General features: G+C 39.3%; 1 pseudogene; it reads right to left on the bottom strand.

Annotated features, from left to right (window-relative positions):
• Window positions 1-5,249: 5,249 nt before the first annotated feature.
• Window positions 5,250-5,666, bottom strand: LOC149254682 (cyclin-dependent kinase B2-1 pseudogene; annotated as a pseudogene).
• Between the last annotated feature and the right edge of the window lie 12,081 nt (window positions 5,667-17,747).

Below are 17,747 nucleotides of genomic sequence, written 5' to 3'. Positions count from 1 at the left end.
CCCATATTAGAGTTATTACCACAAGGTTTCGAGATTTAGTCTCATTTTTAGAAATTAGAATAGAGAGTCCATGAACTCCACGTAGCTGCGGCTAAGTCTTCACCCTTTCCTTATTTCATTCCATCTTTATTTGCTTCAACCGCTCCTCTGTTTTCTGTGGGTGTCCATAATCCCATTTTATCAACTACTATCACAACAGTCTCAATGCTCCTATTATCAGTGTAATTTCATCTCCCGGCACTATGGCTAGTAGATATGCACCTTTAAACGATACATGACCTCCACTTGAATTATGGACAACACTTGATCCAGTTTGATGGAATTGAACTTGTCACAGCTCAGCAGCATGTAGACAAGCTTAATGATCTTATGAATTTAGAGGAGGTTGACCATGAGGACGTCAAATTGAGAATTTTTGCACAAAGTCTATCAGTAGAGGTAAAGAGATGGTTTAGATCCTTACCTGCAGCAAGTATCAATACTTTCCAGTAGTTTGAACAACTATTTCTAGCCAGGTGGGAGGTGAAGAAAAATCCCCTGCAGATTTTAGTTGAATATGAAGGTTTAAAAAGGAATCCATGGGAGTCAGTTCAAGAATTCATAGCCAGATTTAACAGAGTTTACAATTCAATTCCAGCTGAGATAAAACCTCCCCCTGGATTAGCCTTGTTGCATTATCCCGACGGTTTTGATGCTGAAATGGCTTATCAACTCCGGGAGAGAAATCCTGCCACTTTAGAAGCAATGCAAAGTAATGCAATTGGAGTAGAAGCCAATTTGTTGGCCAAGAAGGAAAAAATGAAAACTGAGAGGAGAGTGGTGTTCAAAGAAGAATCATCTTCTTCACCCAATGTGAAATTTGATGTGATGTTGAAGACGATGGAAAAGTTGGTTGATAAGCTAACTCCTTCCAAGGCTGAAAATCAACCTCAAGTGAGAAATCCGAACTTCAGGAGACCTCAAGGTCCTCAAAATCGTCCAAGAGAGCAGAAGGGTCTTAAAGATCAGTAAGCTGTTGTTCGGCCTCCTTTTCCAAAGGGGTTTGTTGATGAGGATGTCACTGAGGAAGAAGATCATCAGATTGGATGTTTTGATGATAAAGAAACGCAAGTGTTTGCTACCAAGGAGGAGCATGATATTTATGTCGAGTGCTCAAGAGAAAAGGATAGCATTCACATCTATGATTCAGTAGTTTATCAACAGGGTTATAGCAATGTAGTAGCAGCTTTTCACAGGCAATACAATCTCAAAGGCCAGACTGTTCCTATTAAGACTTCGTCACAAAAGACAGCGGCTGTGCAGCGAGCTAGTTCAAGGAAGGAAATACTGAAGAGACTAGAGGAGCCTAAGAAGGATAGTCTGAGAAAAACAGAAGAAGCTCAGAAGGAGATTAAAGAATTGGAAAAAACAATCAAATTTCAATCTGGAAAGTAAAATTAGTAAGCTGAAAGTATCCATTCCTTTTGCTGAACTTTTAAGAAATGAACAGTACAGAAAAAGAATCTTTACAATGGTTAAAGGTTGAAGACGATGGAAAAGCTGGTTGATAAGTTAACTCCTTCCAAGGCTGAAAATCAACTTCAGGTGAGAAATACGAACTTCAGGAGACCTCAAGGTCCTCAAAATTGTCCAAGATAGCAGAAGGGTTTTGAAGATCAGTACGCTGTTGTTTGACCTCCTTTTCCAAAGGGGTTTGTTGTTGAGGATGTCATTGAGGAAGAAGATCATCAGATTGGATGTTTTGATGATAAAGAAACGCAAGTGTTTGCTACCAAGGAGGAGCATGATATTTATGTCGGGTGCTCAAGAGAAAAGGATAGCATTCACATCTGTGATTCAGTAGTTTATCAACAGGGATATAGCAATGTAGTAGCAACTTTTCAGAGGCAATACAATCTCAAAGGCCAGACTGTTCCTATTAAGACTTCATCACAAAAGATAGCGGTTGTGCAGCGAGCTAATTCAAGGAAGGAAATACTGAAGAGACTAGAGGAGCCTGCGAAGGACAGTCTGAGAAAAATAGAAGAAGCTCAGAAGGAGATTAAAGAATTGGAAAAAACAGTCAAATTTCAATCTAGAAAGTAAAATTATTAAGTTGAAAGTATCCATTCCTTTTGCTGAACTTTTAAGAAATGAACAGTACAGAAAAAGAATCTTTACAATGTTTAAAGGTTCAGAGAGCGATCAAGTTAATATAAACTCACAGGATTCCCTAAATTTAGATGATGATGCTCCTGAATTTGTTTTTGGTCCACATGTTACTAGTATAAATGAGGATGTTCCCCCATTCTATGTAAGTTTGAACATACACAATATGATCATTCATAATGTTATGTTTGTTGGAAACACTGAGAGGGGGGGTGAATCAGTATTCCTTTTCAATTGTTATTTTTACCAGTTAAATCATTTATATTTAGAACACAAAATGAACACTAGGAATAAATGCTTTTATTAATATAATCTTTACAATAAATCAGATACAATATATATAAGGCTCCAATCTGTTGCCAACCACCAACGTGGTCTTTTGTGAGGCTCCAACCTCTAGGGCACCAACCTTATGTTTAGGAGCACCAACTCCAAGGACACCAATCCTTCCAATTCTGAGGCACCAACCCCGAGGGCTCCAACCCTATCTTGTCAAGGCACCAACCTTGTTTGTTTGAGGCTCCAACCTTCAGGGCACCAACCCTCCGGGCTCCAACACACTGCTATATCTTGTCCAGATATGTTTGATAGAAATTCTCTGCTCCCAAAATCTTCTTCACTGAATTTTGTCAATCTACAGCTTCACTGTAGTCTTCATGCTACATCATCAATGACAACCTATCTTCATATGAAGGAGTCTTCACAACTCTTCATATTGCCCACACAGAGTCTGCAAAGTCACCTCATGATGATTTCAAATAGCCATCATGATCTACAATAGTCTTCACACAACTTCAATGTGTCTACAATGAACTGCACTAAGCTCTGCACAAAAACAACTCTCTGTTACAAGCCTCTGTTCTTATTGTTGCAGTAACTGCTTTAGGAGTGATTGTTGCGGTATCTTACATCCAAGGAACAAACTCACAAATACTTCAACACTGGTGTTGTCTACTGCTCCCTTCAACTGATGACTGATGAAATCTTACTTGGTTGGTTCGAGGTCAAACAGATCTACGTCTTCCGCTAGCCCTTTCGACTTCCTTCTTCCTATTGTGATCTTCGACTTCCTTTTGTCCTGCTGGACCTTCAGCTTCCTTCTGTCCTGCTGGACCTATGGCTTCCTTCTGTCCTGCTGGACCTTCGGCTTCCTTCTGTCCTGCTGGACCTTCGGCTTCCTTCTGTCCTGCTGGACCTACAGCTAGCTTCTTTCTCACTCGATCTTTGGCTTCTTTTGTACCTTTATCGTCTGCTAGACCTTTGGCTTCTCGACCTTTCGACTTCTCGATCTTTCATTCCCTCAACCTTTGGCTTCCTTTTTAGCTCGCTCGACCTTCAGCTTCCCGATCTTTGTTCGCTCGACCTTTGGCTTCCTTTTTCGCTCGCTCGACCTTCGGCTTCCCGATCTTCGGCTTCCTCTGTCTCTTCGAGTTCACCAATACTCAAAAGACACATTCATTTGGAAGAGAGGCCGAATTACAATAGATGTTTGGCAATCCCCACATGCCACGTCATTGCTTTAATCCTGCAATCGCAATTTCATAAAAATCGGAGTTATTCCTAAGACGACTCCTCTCACATGCGTCCACCGTCGATCTCATCATTAATCCGACGGTTGTTGATCCACTCGATCAATAAACCCAATCGTTGATCCTCCAAGGTTTGATCAAGGTGCGCTAGACCCAATGGTTCACAACGATATCAGTCGGGGAACTTGTGCGACACTTAACCACCCTTACGAAGCTGATAAGGATTATAAATCCTTGATCTATAAAAGTTCGGGTCCGTTTTGAGATTAACGTCCGATCACTTTATGACCCGATATTCGTTGGATATACGAAGTCATCAAATCTACGGCCTGCAGGTCTTCAACTAGCACATGGGTTAAAAACAGGCCTAACCCCCGTCGTTGACTGTGACGTAAGAGTTTGAAAATGAGATCGACGGCTAGGATTTAGCGCAGGCCTTCAGCCATGATCAAAACATCCATACACTCCTAACCTCTGCTCTTCCGATAGCTATTGCTCCTGTGACTTCTCTTCACTCTTCCGCTCTTCCGATAGTTGTTGCTCCTGTGGCTTATCTACCTGTGACCTCCGATAACTCTGTTTATGCTCCTCTGTTGTTTTCTTCCTATCGATTCTTCTTGGGCATATATTGCATGCGATACTTCCGATATGGCTCCTCTGATGTTTTCTTCTTTTCTCCTCTGATATCGTTGTTGCTCTTTGTTCTTTCGATAACACTAACCCTTGGGCATATGCGATAACTTGCTTCTCTTGCTCCGATGACTTGCTTCTTTGATGACTTTTGATAAACTCTTCATCTTACTCTTTGGCTTCTTGCTCCTGTTGCTTTACTAGATCTACTGCGTCAGTTGTTGTTCAATTGCTATTCAATTGTTGTTCAATTGTTGTTCAATTGACCTCTTGCGTCATTTACTGTTCAATTGTTGTTCAATTGACCTCCTGTTGTTCAATTGTTGTTCAATTGTTGTCCAATTGACTTGGGTCATCCATCTCATCATATAATCATATATCAAACTTTCATCACTATGAGCATTATGATCAATGGGCAATCCTGTATCAAAGAATTTGCCATCACAAACACTGCTATATTGACATCAATGACAACCTAGATTAACAATCTCCCCCTTTTTCGTTGATGGCAATATTCTTCTTCTCTCCCCCTTTGAAATCAATGGCAAAGGAGTGCACAAGGACTCCCCCTATCGAACTGCTACATCGACATTGTATACCTAGTATTCATTACCTTTGAACAGTGGAAACCCACTCAAACTATATTTTGCATCTACCCATTCACAAACTTCCCTGTGAAAACTTTAAATGTTGGAGAGGGACACATTCTCAAAATATTGTGTAGCTATGCTTTACTCAACTCAGAGAAATAAGGATGCAATAGAGCACGCTTGGCAGAGATTCTCTTCGAAGGGTCACATACCAGCAGTTTCGATAACAAATCGAAAGCATCATCATCTAAATCTGGGACTTCGGTTCTGAGATCACAGGCCTCTCATTGAGGAAAAGGATGCCAATAACTGAGTTGTGAAACTCTCGGCCAAACTTCTTCATTTGGAGTTCCTAGTAAGCTGAAGATCTCCTTAAGAATCTCGAAATCATTCCATCCCACAAAGAGAGCCTTTCAGCAAAAATGCAGCCGACATTCCACATGTCAACAAAAAGAGAGTAGGTATCCTGACCCAAGAGCAGTTCGGGAGATTTGTACCAATGCACCCCTAATCCGTTCATATAATCCTTGCTAGATAAATCAGTAGCTATTCCAAGACAAAACCTTGCGATCTTCAGTGACACAAATTCCTCGTCCGCCATTTCTATCCATATAGTCTTGGGATTCCGGCTTCTGTGCATGACGCCATGGCCGTGCATAGAAGTAACGCCTTTCACCAACTCATACATAATTTTCTTGATAACCAAGGGCGGTATTGTGAGCGACTGCACCCTATATCTGTTGATAAATAAATAAAGATCCGACTTCATATCGTCAAATACCATATGAAGGCGAAGATTGCCATTTCGACGCTTTCAGCATTCCACATCTCGCAACTTGACTATGTTGCAGGGGCTGTCGGACAGCATCCATAAAATTGATATCTCTCTGATATAAGTGGGAGGAATTCCTTGATCAAAATCAGTGTAAGCGACCTTGAGAGTCACCTCCTCCCGAGTTTCTGGCATTGTGCCCTTATAAATATCTCCTTCCACATCATCTTCTATCAACTGGCATTTTCTATACTTAGGAATGTTAGCAAGATTCATGTTACTGCTACAAAATTGAAAACTATGAGCTGATTTTCCCTTCAAACAAAGCCTCTATTACTGTCCTTGATTTACCTGTTCTCACATTATATCCCTGAGTCGAGACATTCAATTTCTGTAATACCAACAACATAGTTATTAGCCCTATTTCTCTAGCATTGGATGGCCTTCTCTGCTGCTCCAATTTCTGCTTAATGATCAAGTGGAAAACATCTTCAACAACAATCCAAAGAATGGTTACAAGATCATGTTCTTCAATGTAGTGCTCCTGAGAAATGATATTTATCAAAGGATGATTGTTAATATAGCTCAACAAGGATTTCATAAGGACCCTTTCATGAATAGCTTCTGCAATAATGATCAAGAATCACAAGCTCCCCCTAACTGTATGCATGGTCTCTTTTTGGCAAAATCCCATCATCAAACACTCGAAATATCAAGAATATATTCATCAAGTCAATAACATGTGTTGTTGGTTGGAGGGTTCAGGAGATTTTCTGATTGTATTTGCTTTCTTCTCCATACTTGTGTAACTTTCTTTTCTAGCATGGTTTTAGCTTGAGAAGGTGCCCAAATCAAGTTACAATTACGTGCCATATGACCAATGTTATGACACTTGAAGCATTCTATGTCGTTCATGAATAAGAATCCATGACTTCTTCTTGCGAAATTGCTTCTCGCAGATTGACAGGGATCATTATAAGCCTTACAATATTTTGCCATGTGTCCAAAGTTTGTACAAGAATAACAATAACCAAGAAATAAACTTTAGTACCTGGGAGATGGAGATTTCCTTGATGTACTTCTGAATCCTTTCTTCCTTGAGATCCTTTGATGATAATTAATGCTTCTCACATCCTTGACAACATTTGCATTTCTTCTTGGAACAAGACTTCCTTCATTATCGCCTTGACTCTTATCTTTACCTTTGCTAAAACTGGGAGCATCAACATTTCTTTCTAACTTCCTCATAGCCTTGTTGTTTGAAGCATTATCATTCTTGCTTGAGGATTCACCTGCATACCCGAGATCTGATTTATCAAATGGACAGCTTTGATGGCTGAGCATGTCATCCAAGGCTTGAGAGCACTTCAAGGTTTTGTCCATCCCTTCTACCTTTTTCCTGAGGGAGACAATCTCTTCTTCCAATTTTTCGCAATCATTATTCTTCTTAGGAAGTTGTTTCTCAATCTCTTCCTTAATACGTATTGATTCATTTTCTTCTAATTTGAGGGAGATGATATCTAACTTCATTTTGAATATTTCTTCATTTTCCTTTGCAAGACTGCTCTCCATTTCTTTCTTGATCCTTGTAGCCTTACATGTTTCGGCCTTGAGAAGGTTGATGTTAGATTTTAATTTGAAGATTTCTCCATCCTTTACTTTTAGTTGACATATCATGGTGTTTCTCTCCTTTTCTGCTTCATCAACTTGTCCTTCATAATTGCCAGTGCTTCCATTGTCTTCTCAGCTCCTTGTGCTAACTTTCTTGCTTCTTATAGTTGAGATTTGAGAGAGGAGACCTCTACCTTTTACTGACCAATCTCTTCTTCAAGTTTGTTCAAGCTCTTGTGCCTTTGTTCAAGTTGACTTGACAAGGTATCTTCCTGCTTCTTTGCTTTATCCAAATGATTTGTCATGGATATGACTTCTTTATGATGCTTTCTTTTGCTTTGATGAAATTCCTTCTTAAGCTTGGCAAGCTCTTCATCCCTTTCTTGTACTTGAAGCTTGACAAGGTCAACTTTCTTCCTTGTTTGGTCTTGGTCACCAGCTAGTGCTTTCTTATGAAGTTCCTCGTTTTCCTTTTTCAAATTGATAATCTCTTCCATTGCAGCCATAAGTTTAGGGAGGAGATCTTCTACAAAGTCTTTTTCATTCTCTTCATTTTCTAGGTCTTCTTTAGCCTTGATGTCATCAATCTTATTTTCAACATCCTTGACGGGCTATGCATTTTCTTCTTGTTTTCCATCATTTTCTTGACTAGAGATCTAATGAATACTAAAATACTAACCTGTCTGCTTTGCTGACAATCTGTCCGCTCTACTCTGCTGCAATTCTTGTCCGTCTGTGTTACTTAAACGGCCAAAACCTCCCTACCGAACTAAGTACAACCTAGGTACATAGCCTCAGAAAGCTTTCCAATTGAAGCAGTCTTATTCCCCCGTGCCCAAAAACTTCAATATAATCAAGGCTCATATCCATAATTATTCTCCACTCTGCTGCCCCCAAACAGGTTTTTCCCCCCTTCTTTTATCTCCTCATCCACCGCTTTCTTTTCATCCCCGTGTCAAAAATTTGGTTACGTGTACTTTATGAAATCAAATCTCATTTGATTTTGTTGATCTTTATTTGAATACAGTTTAATTTAATAAGGTTTATTTATTATATTTTATATTTAATGAATTAATTAAATTCATATTTTTTAATTAATTTATATTATTATTTTATTATTTTCTTAATTTTAAAATGCAAATTTTAATCTGTATTTTAAAATTAATATTTTCTGCTGGTTTTAAGGACTTATCATGTATATGATACTCTAGTGTGGTATTAATTTATTACCTTAATTTATATCTCCTCCTATAATAACTAGCTTACATATAGTGCGATACATGTGGGTCCATGCATATGTAGCTATCGTATGGAGGTCTCGTATGTATGCTAATACTCGTATTTTATTTATTGGCGGGTCATTACAGTTGGACCTTCGGCTTCCTCCTATCCTGCTGGAACTTTGGCTTCCTTCTGTCCTGCTGGACCTTCAACTTCCTTTTGTCCTGCTGGACCTTCGGTTTCCTTCTGTCCTGTTGGACCTTCAGCTTCCTTTTATCCTGCTGGACCTATAGCTAGCTTCTATCTCACTCGATCTTCGGTTTCTTTTGTACCTTTATCGTCTGCTAGACCTTTGGCTTCTCGACCTTTCGACTTCTCGATCTTTCATTCGCTCGACCTTTGGCTTCCTTTTTCGCTCGCTCGACCTTCGGCTTCCCGATCTTTAGCTTCCTCTGTCTCTTCAAGTTCACCAATACTCAAAAGACACGTTCATTTGGAAGAGAGGCCGAATTACAATAGATGTTTGGCAGTCCCCACATGCCACGCCATTGCTTTAATCCCGCAATCGCAATTTCATAAAAATCGGAGTTATTCCTAAGACGACTCCTCTCGCATGCGTCCATCGTTGATCTCATCACTAATCCAACGGTTTTTGATCCACCCGATCAACAAACCCAATCGTCGATCCTCCACCGTTTGATCAAGGCGCGTTGGATCCAATGGTTCACAACGATATCGGCCAGGGAACTTGCGCGACGCTTAACCGCCCTTACAAAGCAGATAAGGATTATAAATCCTTGATCTATAAAAGTTCGGGTCCGTTTTGAGATTAACGTCCGATCACTTTATGACCCAATATCCATTGGATATACGAGGTCATCAAATCTACAGCCTGCGGGTCTTCAACTAGCACACGGGTTAAAAACAGGCCTAACCCTCACCGTTGACTGTGACATAAGCATTTGAAAATGAGATCGATGGCTAGGATTTAGCGCGGGCCTTCAGCCACGATCAAAACATCCGTACACTCCTAACCTCCACTCTTCCGATAGTTGTTGCTCCTGTGACTTCTCTTCACTCTTCCGATAGCTGTTGCTCCTGTGGCTAATCTTCCTGTGACCTCCGATAACTCTGTTTATTCTCCTCCATTGTTTTCTTCCTATCGGTTCTTCTTGGGCATATATTACATGCGATACTTCCGATATGGCTCCTCTGATGTTTTCTTCTTTTCTCCTTCGATATCGTTGTTGCTCTTTGTTCTTTTGATAACACTAACCCTTGGGCAAATGCGATAACCTGCTTCTCTTGCTCCGATGACTTGCTTCTTTGATGGCTTTTGATAGACTCTTCATCTTACTCTTTGGTTTCTTGCTCCTGTTGTTTTACTGGATCTACTGCGTCATTTGTTGTTCAATTGCTATTCAGTTGCTGTTCAATTACTGTTCAATTGACGTTATGCGTCATTTGCTGTTCAATTGACCTCCTGCTGTTCAATTGTTGTTCAATCGCTGTTCAATTGACCTCCTGCGTCATTTGTTGTTCAATTGCTGTTCAATTTCTATTCAATTATTGTTCAACTGACTTGGGTCCCCCATCTCATTATATCATCATATATCAAACTTTCATCACTATGAGCATTATGATCAATGGGCATCAACAGGCAATCATGTATCAAAGAATTTGCCATCACAAACACTGGTATATTGACATCAATGACAACCTAGATTAATAATGTTAGACTCTGGTGCTTCGCATACCCTGATGCCTAAGTCATTCATGGACCATTTAGGACTTCAGATTACCAGACCTTACAAAGACCTGTTCTCATTTGATTCCAGAAAAGTAAAATGTTTAGGGATAATAAAAGATGTAGTTGTAACTTTGGCATAGATACCTTGCCAAAAGTGTAATGATGGACATAGTGGTAGCAGATATTCCAGCTAGATTCAACATGTTATTGTCTCGGTCTTGGGCAGCAAGATTAGAAGGAACATTGCAAATGGACATGTATTACGCATCAATCTCGTTGTTTGTTGCGTGGAAAAGATTATATAGGGATGTCCAAATGGCCTATACGGTAAGCAGTAGAACTCGGCCAGATAATCATCCCATTTATGCAGTAGATACAAAGGTGGGATGACAAATTTTCATTAATGATTTCTGTATTGATGTAGAAGTATCAAAACAAATTTAGGTCGATGTTCAGCAAAAACAGGTTCAAACATTTTCAGATGAATTTTGGAATTTGGATTTTGATGGCTCCACTTGTGAGAAGGGCTCTGCGGCAGGAATTTAGATTGTTCTGCCAAATTGTACCATTCAGTTACATTCATACAAATTGTATTTTGACTGTACAAACAACATTGCATAATATGAAGCTCTGATTAATGGGTTGAATATATTATGAGAGCAGAGAGCGAAAAAAGTTCATATTTTTGGAGATTCAGAGCTAATTGTGAACCAAGTCAAAGGCACTTATCAAACTAGACACCCAAGGATGAGAGCCTGCCGGAATGAGGTATGGGATTTGTTTTCAAATTTTTTCTCTGAGCATGATACCTCTCTCGTCCCTCGAGAAGAAAATGGAATTGCAAACTCTTTAGCAACAACTGCTAATGCATTTAGAATTCCTATCTATCCTAATGAAAAATATGAGATCAATGTGAGACATAAGCCTTCTATCCCGGACAATACTAGGCACTGGCAGGTGTTTGAAAATGACCAACAAATTAGAAGATTTCTTGAAAGAACTGATGAATTTCTTAGCACTCCAATTGACAAAGATGAAGATGAGACCATAGAGAAAGATATTGAAACAACAATCTTCTTGAATATTGTTGTTGGACAAGATATAATTCAGTTAAGTAATAATATAGTCCCTAGAGGTTTAGTTCTTTTAGAGAGATTATTTGATTCAAATGATGTGGAAATTAAACCTAGAATCCTGCCAAGTTATGGGGAGATGGAAGACTACAATTTTGGAACTAAAGATAATCCAAAGATGGTCAAAGTTTCTAACACTTTGAAACCAGAGTAGAAGCTGAAGCATGCAAAAATGTTAAAAGAGTTTGTAGATGTGTTTGCTTGGAGATATGACCAACCTAGATCCATCTTAACTCTAGATCTATCAAGCATTGAGAGGGATCAAAGAGGTGCAAATCTTTCCTCAAGTTTTGCACTCAAAAAAGAGGTTTGCACCTTAAGAGATTTGATCCCTCTCGGCGCTTGATAGATCCGGAGTTAAGATGGATTAGGTTGGTTTACATTTACATTTACGTTTACGTTTACGTTTATTTATTTATCATACCTCTTTTATAAATATGGTATTAATAATTATTTGTCCCATGGTATTTGGCTCATAGGCTTCACCTAAATAAAACATATTTTTTGAGTTTTCGTAAATATAAAGAGGTTTATGGAATAAATATAAAATGAGGTTTTATTTATTTACGATACCTCTAGTTTATTTATATTTTTATTTATTTACCATACCTCTGGAGTAAATATAAAAAAGTTTTATTTATTTACCATACCTCTAGTTTATTTATATTTTTATTTATTTACCATACATCTTTTTTGAGTGTTCCTAAACCTCTTTATATTTTAAATTTATATTGTGTTTATACATACTAATAATTAGATTGATTTTTAAATAGGGCCGACATTACATTAAAAATGTTAAATGTTAAACATTATGTTTACATTTACATTTACATGTTTACGTTTTTATGTGAGATCTACCCCCATACTGGGTTCTTTACATTTACATTTACGTTTATGTTTTTATGTGAGATCTACGTTTACATTTACATGTTTAAGTTTTTAGGTGATATCTACACCATAGGTTTATGTTTACGTTTTTACTTGAGATCTACACCCATACCGGGCTTAGGTGATATCTACACCATAACATTTACATTTAGTTTACATTTACATTTTTACTTGAGATCTACCCCCATACTGGGCTTAGGTGATATCTACACATAGCGTTTATGTTTACATTTATGTTTTTACTTGAGATCTACCCCCATACCAGGCTTAGGTGATATCTACACCATAAGTTTACGTTTACGTTTACATGTTTACATTTACATTTTTACTTGAGATCTACCCCCATACTGGGTTGTAAAGCGCCTCTTGGCACAATGACTTAAAAGTTTATGACAAAATTGTCATCCAGCACACTATACCACTCGAGGAAAACGAGAAGCCCTTTAAACAAAAGTTAAGAAGGACCAATCCAAAGTTGTTGTCGCTGATTGAAAAAGAGGTGAAGAGACTGTTGGCTGCAAAAATCATCATCCCACTGAGATTTTCAAATTGAATAGCAAACTTGGTGCTAGTGACGAAAAAGAGTGAGCAAATCCGTCTGTGTGTGGATTCCAAAAATTTGAATAAAGTTTCATTGAAGGATAATTATCCTTTACCAAAAATGGACCACATTTTGTAAAAATTGGTTGGCTCAGAAAGGATTTCCATGTTGGACAGGTTTTCTGGATATAATCAGATCTTGGTTAATCCAAAAGATCAGGACAAGACTGCTTTCACCATGCCATGGGGCACATTTATGTATTCAAAAATGCCATTCAGACTCATGAATGTCGGAGCCACCTTCCAGAGAGCGATGGATATAACTTTCACTGATGAAAGAGATAAGTTTGTTGTAATTTATCTAGATGATATAACTGTCTTTTCGAAATCTGAATCTGCTCATTTAAAACATTTGAGGACAGTCTTCACTAAGTGCAGGAAGTTCGAAGTTTCTTTAAATCTGAAAAAATCCCATTTCGCTATGAAGGAGGGGAAGTTGTTGGGTCACATAGTATCAAAGGAGAGCATTTAGATAGATCCCAACCGAGTGACAACAATACAAAAATTTGAACAACCAAGAAATAGGAAAGAAGTGCAGTCATTTCTAGGTAAAGTAAATTTTCTACGAAGATTTATCCCATATTTTGCAAAAATTTTGAAAGTGATGTCAAACATGCTTAAGAAAGGAAATGAGATTAAATGGATTGAACACGCAAAGGCATCCTTTAGTGATATCAAAAAGGCTTTAGGTCAAGCTCCTTCACTGATTAGTCAAGATTTCTCTAAAGATTTTGCAATTTTTTCATTTTCTTTCGAGCACACCATCTCTAGTGTTTTACTTTAGAAGAATGGGGAAGGTCAGGAACAACCCATTTCCTTTTTTAGCAGGCCATTAAGAGATGTTGAACTGAAATACAACATAATGGACAAACGGGCATATGTGTTGATTAAATCACTCAAAGATTTTAGCGTGTTTATACTGCATTCTCACGTGATTGCCTATGTACCAAACATTGCAATAAAAAGTATTATGATCCAGCCTGATAGTGATGGCAGGAGGAGGAAGTGGATTGCTAAGATGTTAGAATTTGATTTGGAAATCAAGCCTACCAAATTAATCAAAGGACAGAGTTTAGCTAGACTAATGACTGAAACAAATCTTGACACTTTTGGTGTGAATTCAATTATGGAATTATCAGATTTCCCAAAGGATAAGTCAATGGTTAAAGTGGATGACCGTTTCAGAGATTGTTCATGGTATACTAATATCATTTACATACTGCAGAATCTACAAGTGCCAAAAGGGACAAATAAAGCTCAGGCCTGATTTTTGAGGCTCAAATCTGTTAAATACTATCTTTTGGATGGTTATTTATTTTGGAAAGACCCATAAGGCATCTAATTAAATTGCTTATTAGAAAATGAAACCAAAACAATGATCAAAGAATTTCATGAAGGAGCCTGTGGAGGACATCATTATTGGAAGGCTACTATTGATAAGATCTTGAGAGCGAGATTCTACTGACCTACGGCTTTTTGTTTTGTCAGAAAAGAAGTTGCAACCTGCCATAAATGTCATTTGTTTGAAGGCAAGGCCAAATTAAGTCTCTACCTTTGAAACTCATTTTTGTAGAAGCACCATTTCAGCAATGGGGCCTTGACTTCATAGGCGAAATTCATCTGGCATCTTCAGCACAACACAAATGGATCTTAACAGGAACGGATTACTTTACCAAATGGATTGAGGTACTTCCATGTAGGAAAGCCACTGATCTCATTGATATTCAATTTTTAGAAAACATCATTTCTAGGTTTGGTCATCCAAAAAGAATTGTTACTTATAATGCACATTGTTTCAAATCCAAAAGACTAAAAAAATTCTTTGATGAGTACCATATTAAACTTAGTCATTCCACAACCTATTACCCCAAGGTAATGGACTAGCCGAGTGTTAAAATTGGCAACTAGGGCCAAACTCCATGTGGGTCATCTTATTAATGGCAGCTAATATTTTTCTTGGATCCCTCTCATCGAGAGGTGTAGGATTGACCTAAAGATCATCCGATTCTGATAAGTATTCATGGAGATATGAATTTATTAGTGTTATGGGACAATTCGTCAAGGTCGGCCAACAACCAAATAAACCCACTTGTGCTCAACGTTTTAGTATAAATAGAGGTGGCCTTCAAGTCATTTCACACACTCACTCTTGAGATCTCTCTTCATTTTGTTTTGGGTTTGATGAAGATGAGATCTAGAGGGAGTGCCCTAGGTGATACGCTGCCCTAATAGAAGATGCCCTAGAAGCTGTCATGGACAAGGCTCTACGTTGCCCTGATGGAGAAATCTAATACGCAGCAAGAAGAAGGCTCACGCAGTCAGGGAGGAAGGTTTCATATGAAGCCTTAATGCTGGTATGGTAGAAGCCTAATGCTGTCATCTAAGTAAGGTTCTACGCTGCCCTAAACGTGACCTTCCAACACAACAAGAATAAGCCTAAATGATGCCCTAACACTGCCCTAAACGTGACCTTCCAACACAACAAGAATAAGCCTAAATGATGCCCTAACGCTGCCCTAACAAATTGTTCTAGGACGCAGTTTAAAGAGGGTTCTTATGTGCCCTGACTGCTGTAAATGCAAGCCCTAGCCGCAGTCCTATTGGGAGGACTAGAGCCTTAACCTAGCTGCTAATAATGGAAAGACTTGGCCACAGTTCGAGGAGATCTCTAGCAGTCAAAGAGAGCCACCATACGCTACCTAAAAGGTTCCTCATCCACTGTTTAAACACTCAGCGTAATACGTAGTTTCAAAGAGGCATCTATCTGCCCTAGCAGCAGTAAAATGTGAAGGTTACAACCATCGAAATAAAGGTTTCTAGCAGTTGTCATTTGTGATTCAAACCGCAGTCCAAGTAGGGCCAAATACTGCTACCCTCCTGAGAACTTCTCACCTCAGAAAATTGATTTCCTCAATCTCTGTATGTATCTTCTCCAACTGACCCCAAGCCTCCATTTATACTTTTCCTGTTGAGAAATCAACAACCAAGATTAAGTTTCGAATCAATGGTTAAGAATAAATTAAACTTCATCCTCGTCTCTTAGAAGCTTCTCACCCATATTTTCATTAATACCTATTAATATTTTAATTTTCCTAAGTTTAGACTTAGGAACCTCATTAAAAATATTGATTATTTTAATAAAATGCAATCTGGGTGGAATTTCTCCAAACGATTTCTGGGTCTTAGAGATCTCATGTGTTCTAGCCCTCCACAAAATTTTGAAGCTAGAGCACATCCGATGCTACCCAAAAATCAACACTCCCTCTTAGCGAGGGATGTGCTCTAGCAATACTTCCTAGCAGAAGTATCACACTTATCAATGGCATCGGTCCTTTGCGTTGTGGATGCTCGACCTGCTGCCCTTCATCCACTGTGTTGCTGCAATCTATACTGCTACCCATGACATTGCCACTGTCACTGCTACATCTGTACTGCAGCTCCCTCTCAATACGCTGCATCATGTTGCCCATAGCACTGCCACTACTAACTGCTGCACTACAACTCAGTTGCTGAGAAGTAAGCAATTGAAAAGACACCCAAAAGCTGACATGGTGGTCAGTCTGGATGCCCCGTGATGTTGAAGCTACCTCTACTGCTAATCTGTGTTGACCCTCCTGCTGTTAATCTGTGCCTCCCGCACTGCTGCAACACTCTACTGTGTTGCTTCAGAGTTTGGCACTCTAGCTCTGCCACTGTTGCTCCATCATCCCTCGCACTAACTGAATCTCGTCATTCTGCCACTGTCATTAAGGGCTCCTGTAGTCATATGTGATCCAAGAGTTTGGGCACCTCAAAGGATCCTACCCAACGTGTAGTCCTCCCGACTATAGCTCAATATCGCCCCACCTCTTTTCTAAAGGTGCATGACCACTCATGGCGCAATCATCATCGTCGTCCTCTTTGTCAGCTTTCACTGGAACAGCCTTTGAGTCAGACTTCTCTTCCTTGCCCTTCTTTCGAGGGCACTAAGTGGCGAAATGACCCAGTTCTCCACATCTGAAGCATCTGACTTTGGATATATCTTTCTTTTTCCTCTTCTACTGCCCTTGTTGTCCCGCTGATGCAAGAGTTGCATCCTCCTCTTCCTCCTTGGCTCTGATCCCTTTGTTGTTGCTTCCCTCCTTGGTCAACCGTCTGAGACTCTGATCTCTTCTTGTCAAAGCGTTGCCCACATATCCTCCCAAATGGGGAGAGAAGCCATGCCCAAGATGCTCTGGACAAAGGTTTCCAAGTCTTCAATGACTGCATTCAGTGCAATCCTGATCATGAATTCAAGATCTGGTGTAGACCCTGCAGAAGTTAGCTAGTCTCGGATACCTTGCAACTTGAGAAAGAAGGGATGGACTTCTTCTCCCTTCTCCATCTGATACTTTCTCAACTGACTCTCAAGCAAAATCTTTCATTAAACGGAAGTTCCCTCATACAAAGTGGTCAAGGCCTCCCACATTTCCCTTATTGTGTCCTTCTCAGCAATATGTGGGATCACATGATCCTTGACCCCATCTAAGATCATGCATTTCGCTTTTTTCCTGAGCATCCTCGTACTTCTTGAGAGGATCAGCATCAACTAGAACAGAAATCGTCTTCAAGGCATAATCCTTTATGCGATTTTTATCCAAAACTGTCAGGATCCTGGCCTTCCAGATGACAAAGTTGGAAGCTCTATCCAACCTGTCCTGATCCCTCAGTCCATTAACAACCATCTATGCTCAAATGAGTATTGAACAGGTTCTCTTCTCCCTCTTTTGTTGCCGCCACAGCAAAACTCGGATCTGGATTTCTTTCGTGCTAGAAATCCCCTAAGGAACAAGCTCCCTATGAAATTTGATTTCCCTCGCGGAAATCCTTCTACCAACAACTATCGAACCACCCCTC

The sequence above is a fragment of the Pinus tabuliformis genome, chromosome 7 (genome assembly GCF_031772625.1).
Source record: "Pinus tabuliformis cultivar Carrire ecotype Pingquan chromosome 7, CPIR1, whole genome shotgun sequence".
Classification (NCBI taxonomy): Eukaryota; Viridiplantae; Streptophyta; class Pinopsida; order Pinales; family Pinaceae; genus Pinus; species Pinus tabuliformis.
Note: the sequence above shows the minus strand (reverse complement) of the source record. Positions and strands in the feature narration are given on the sequence as shown.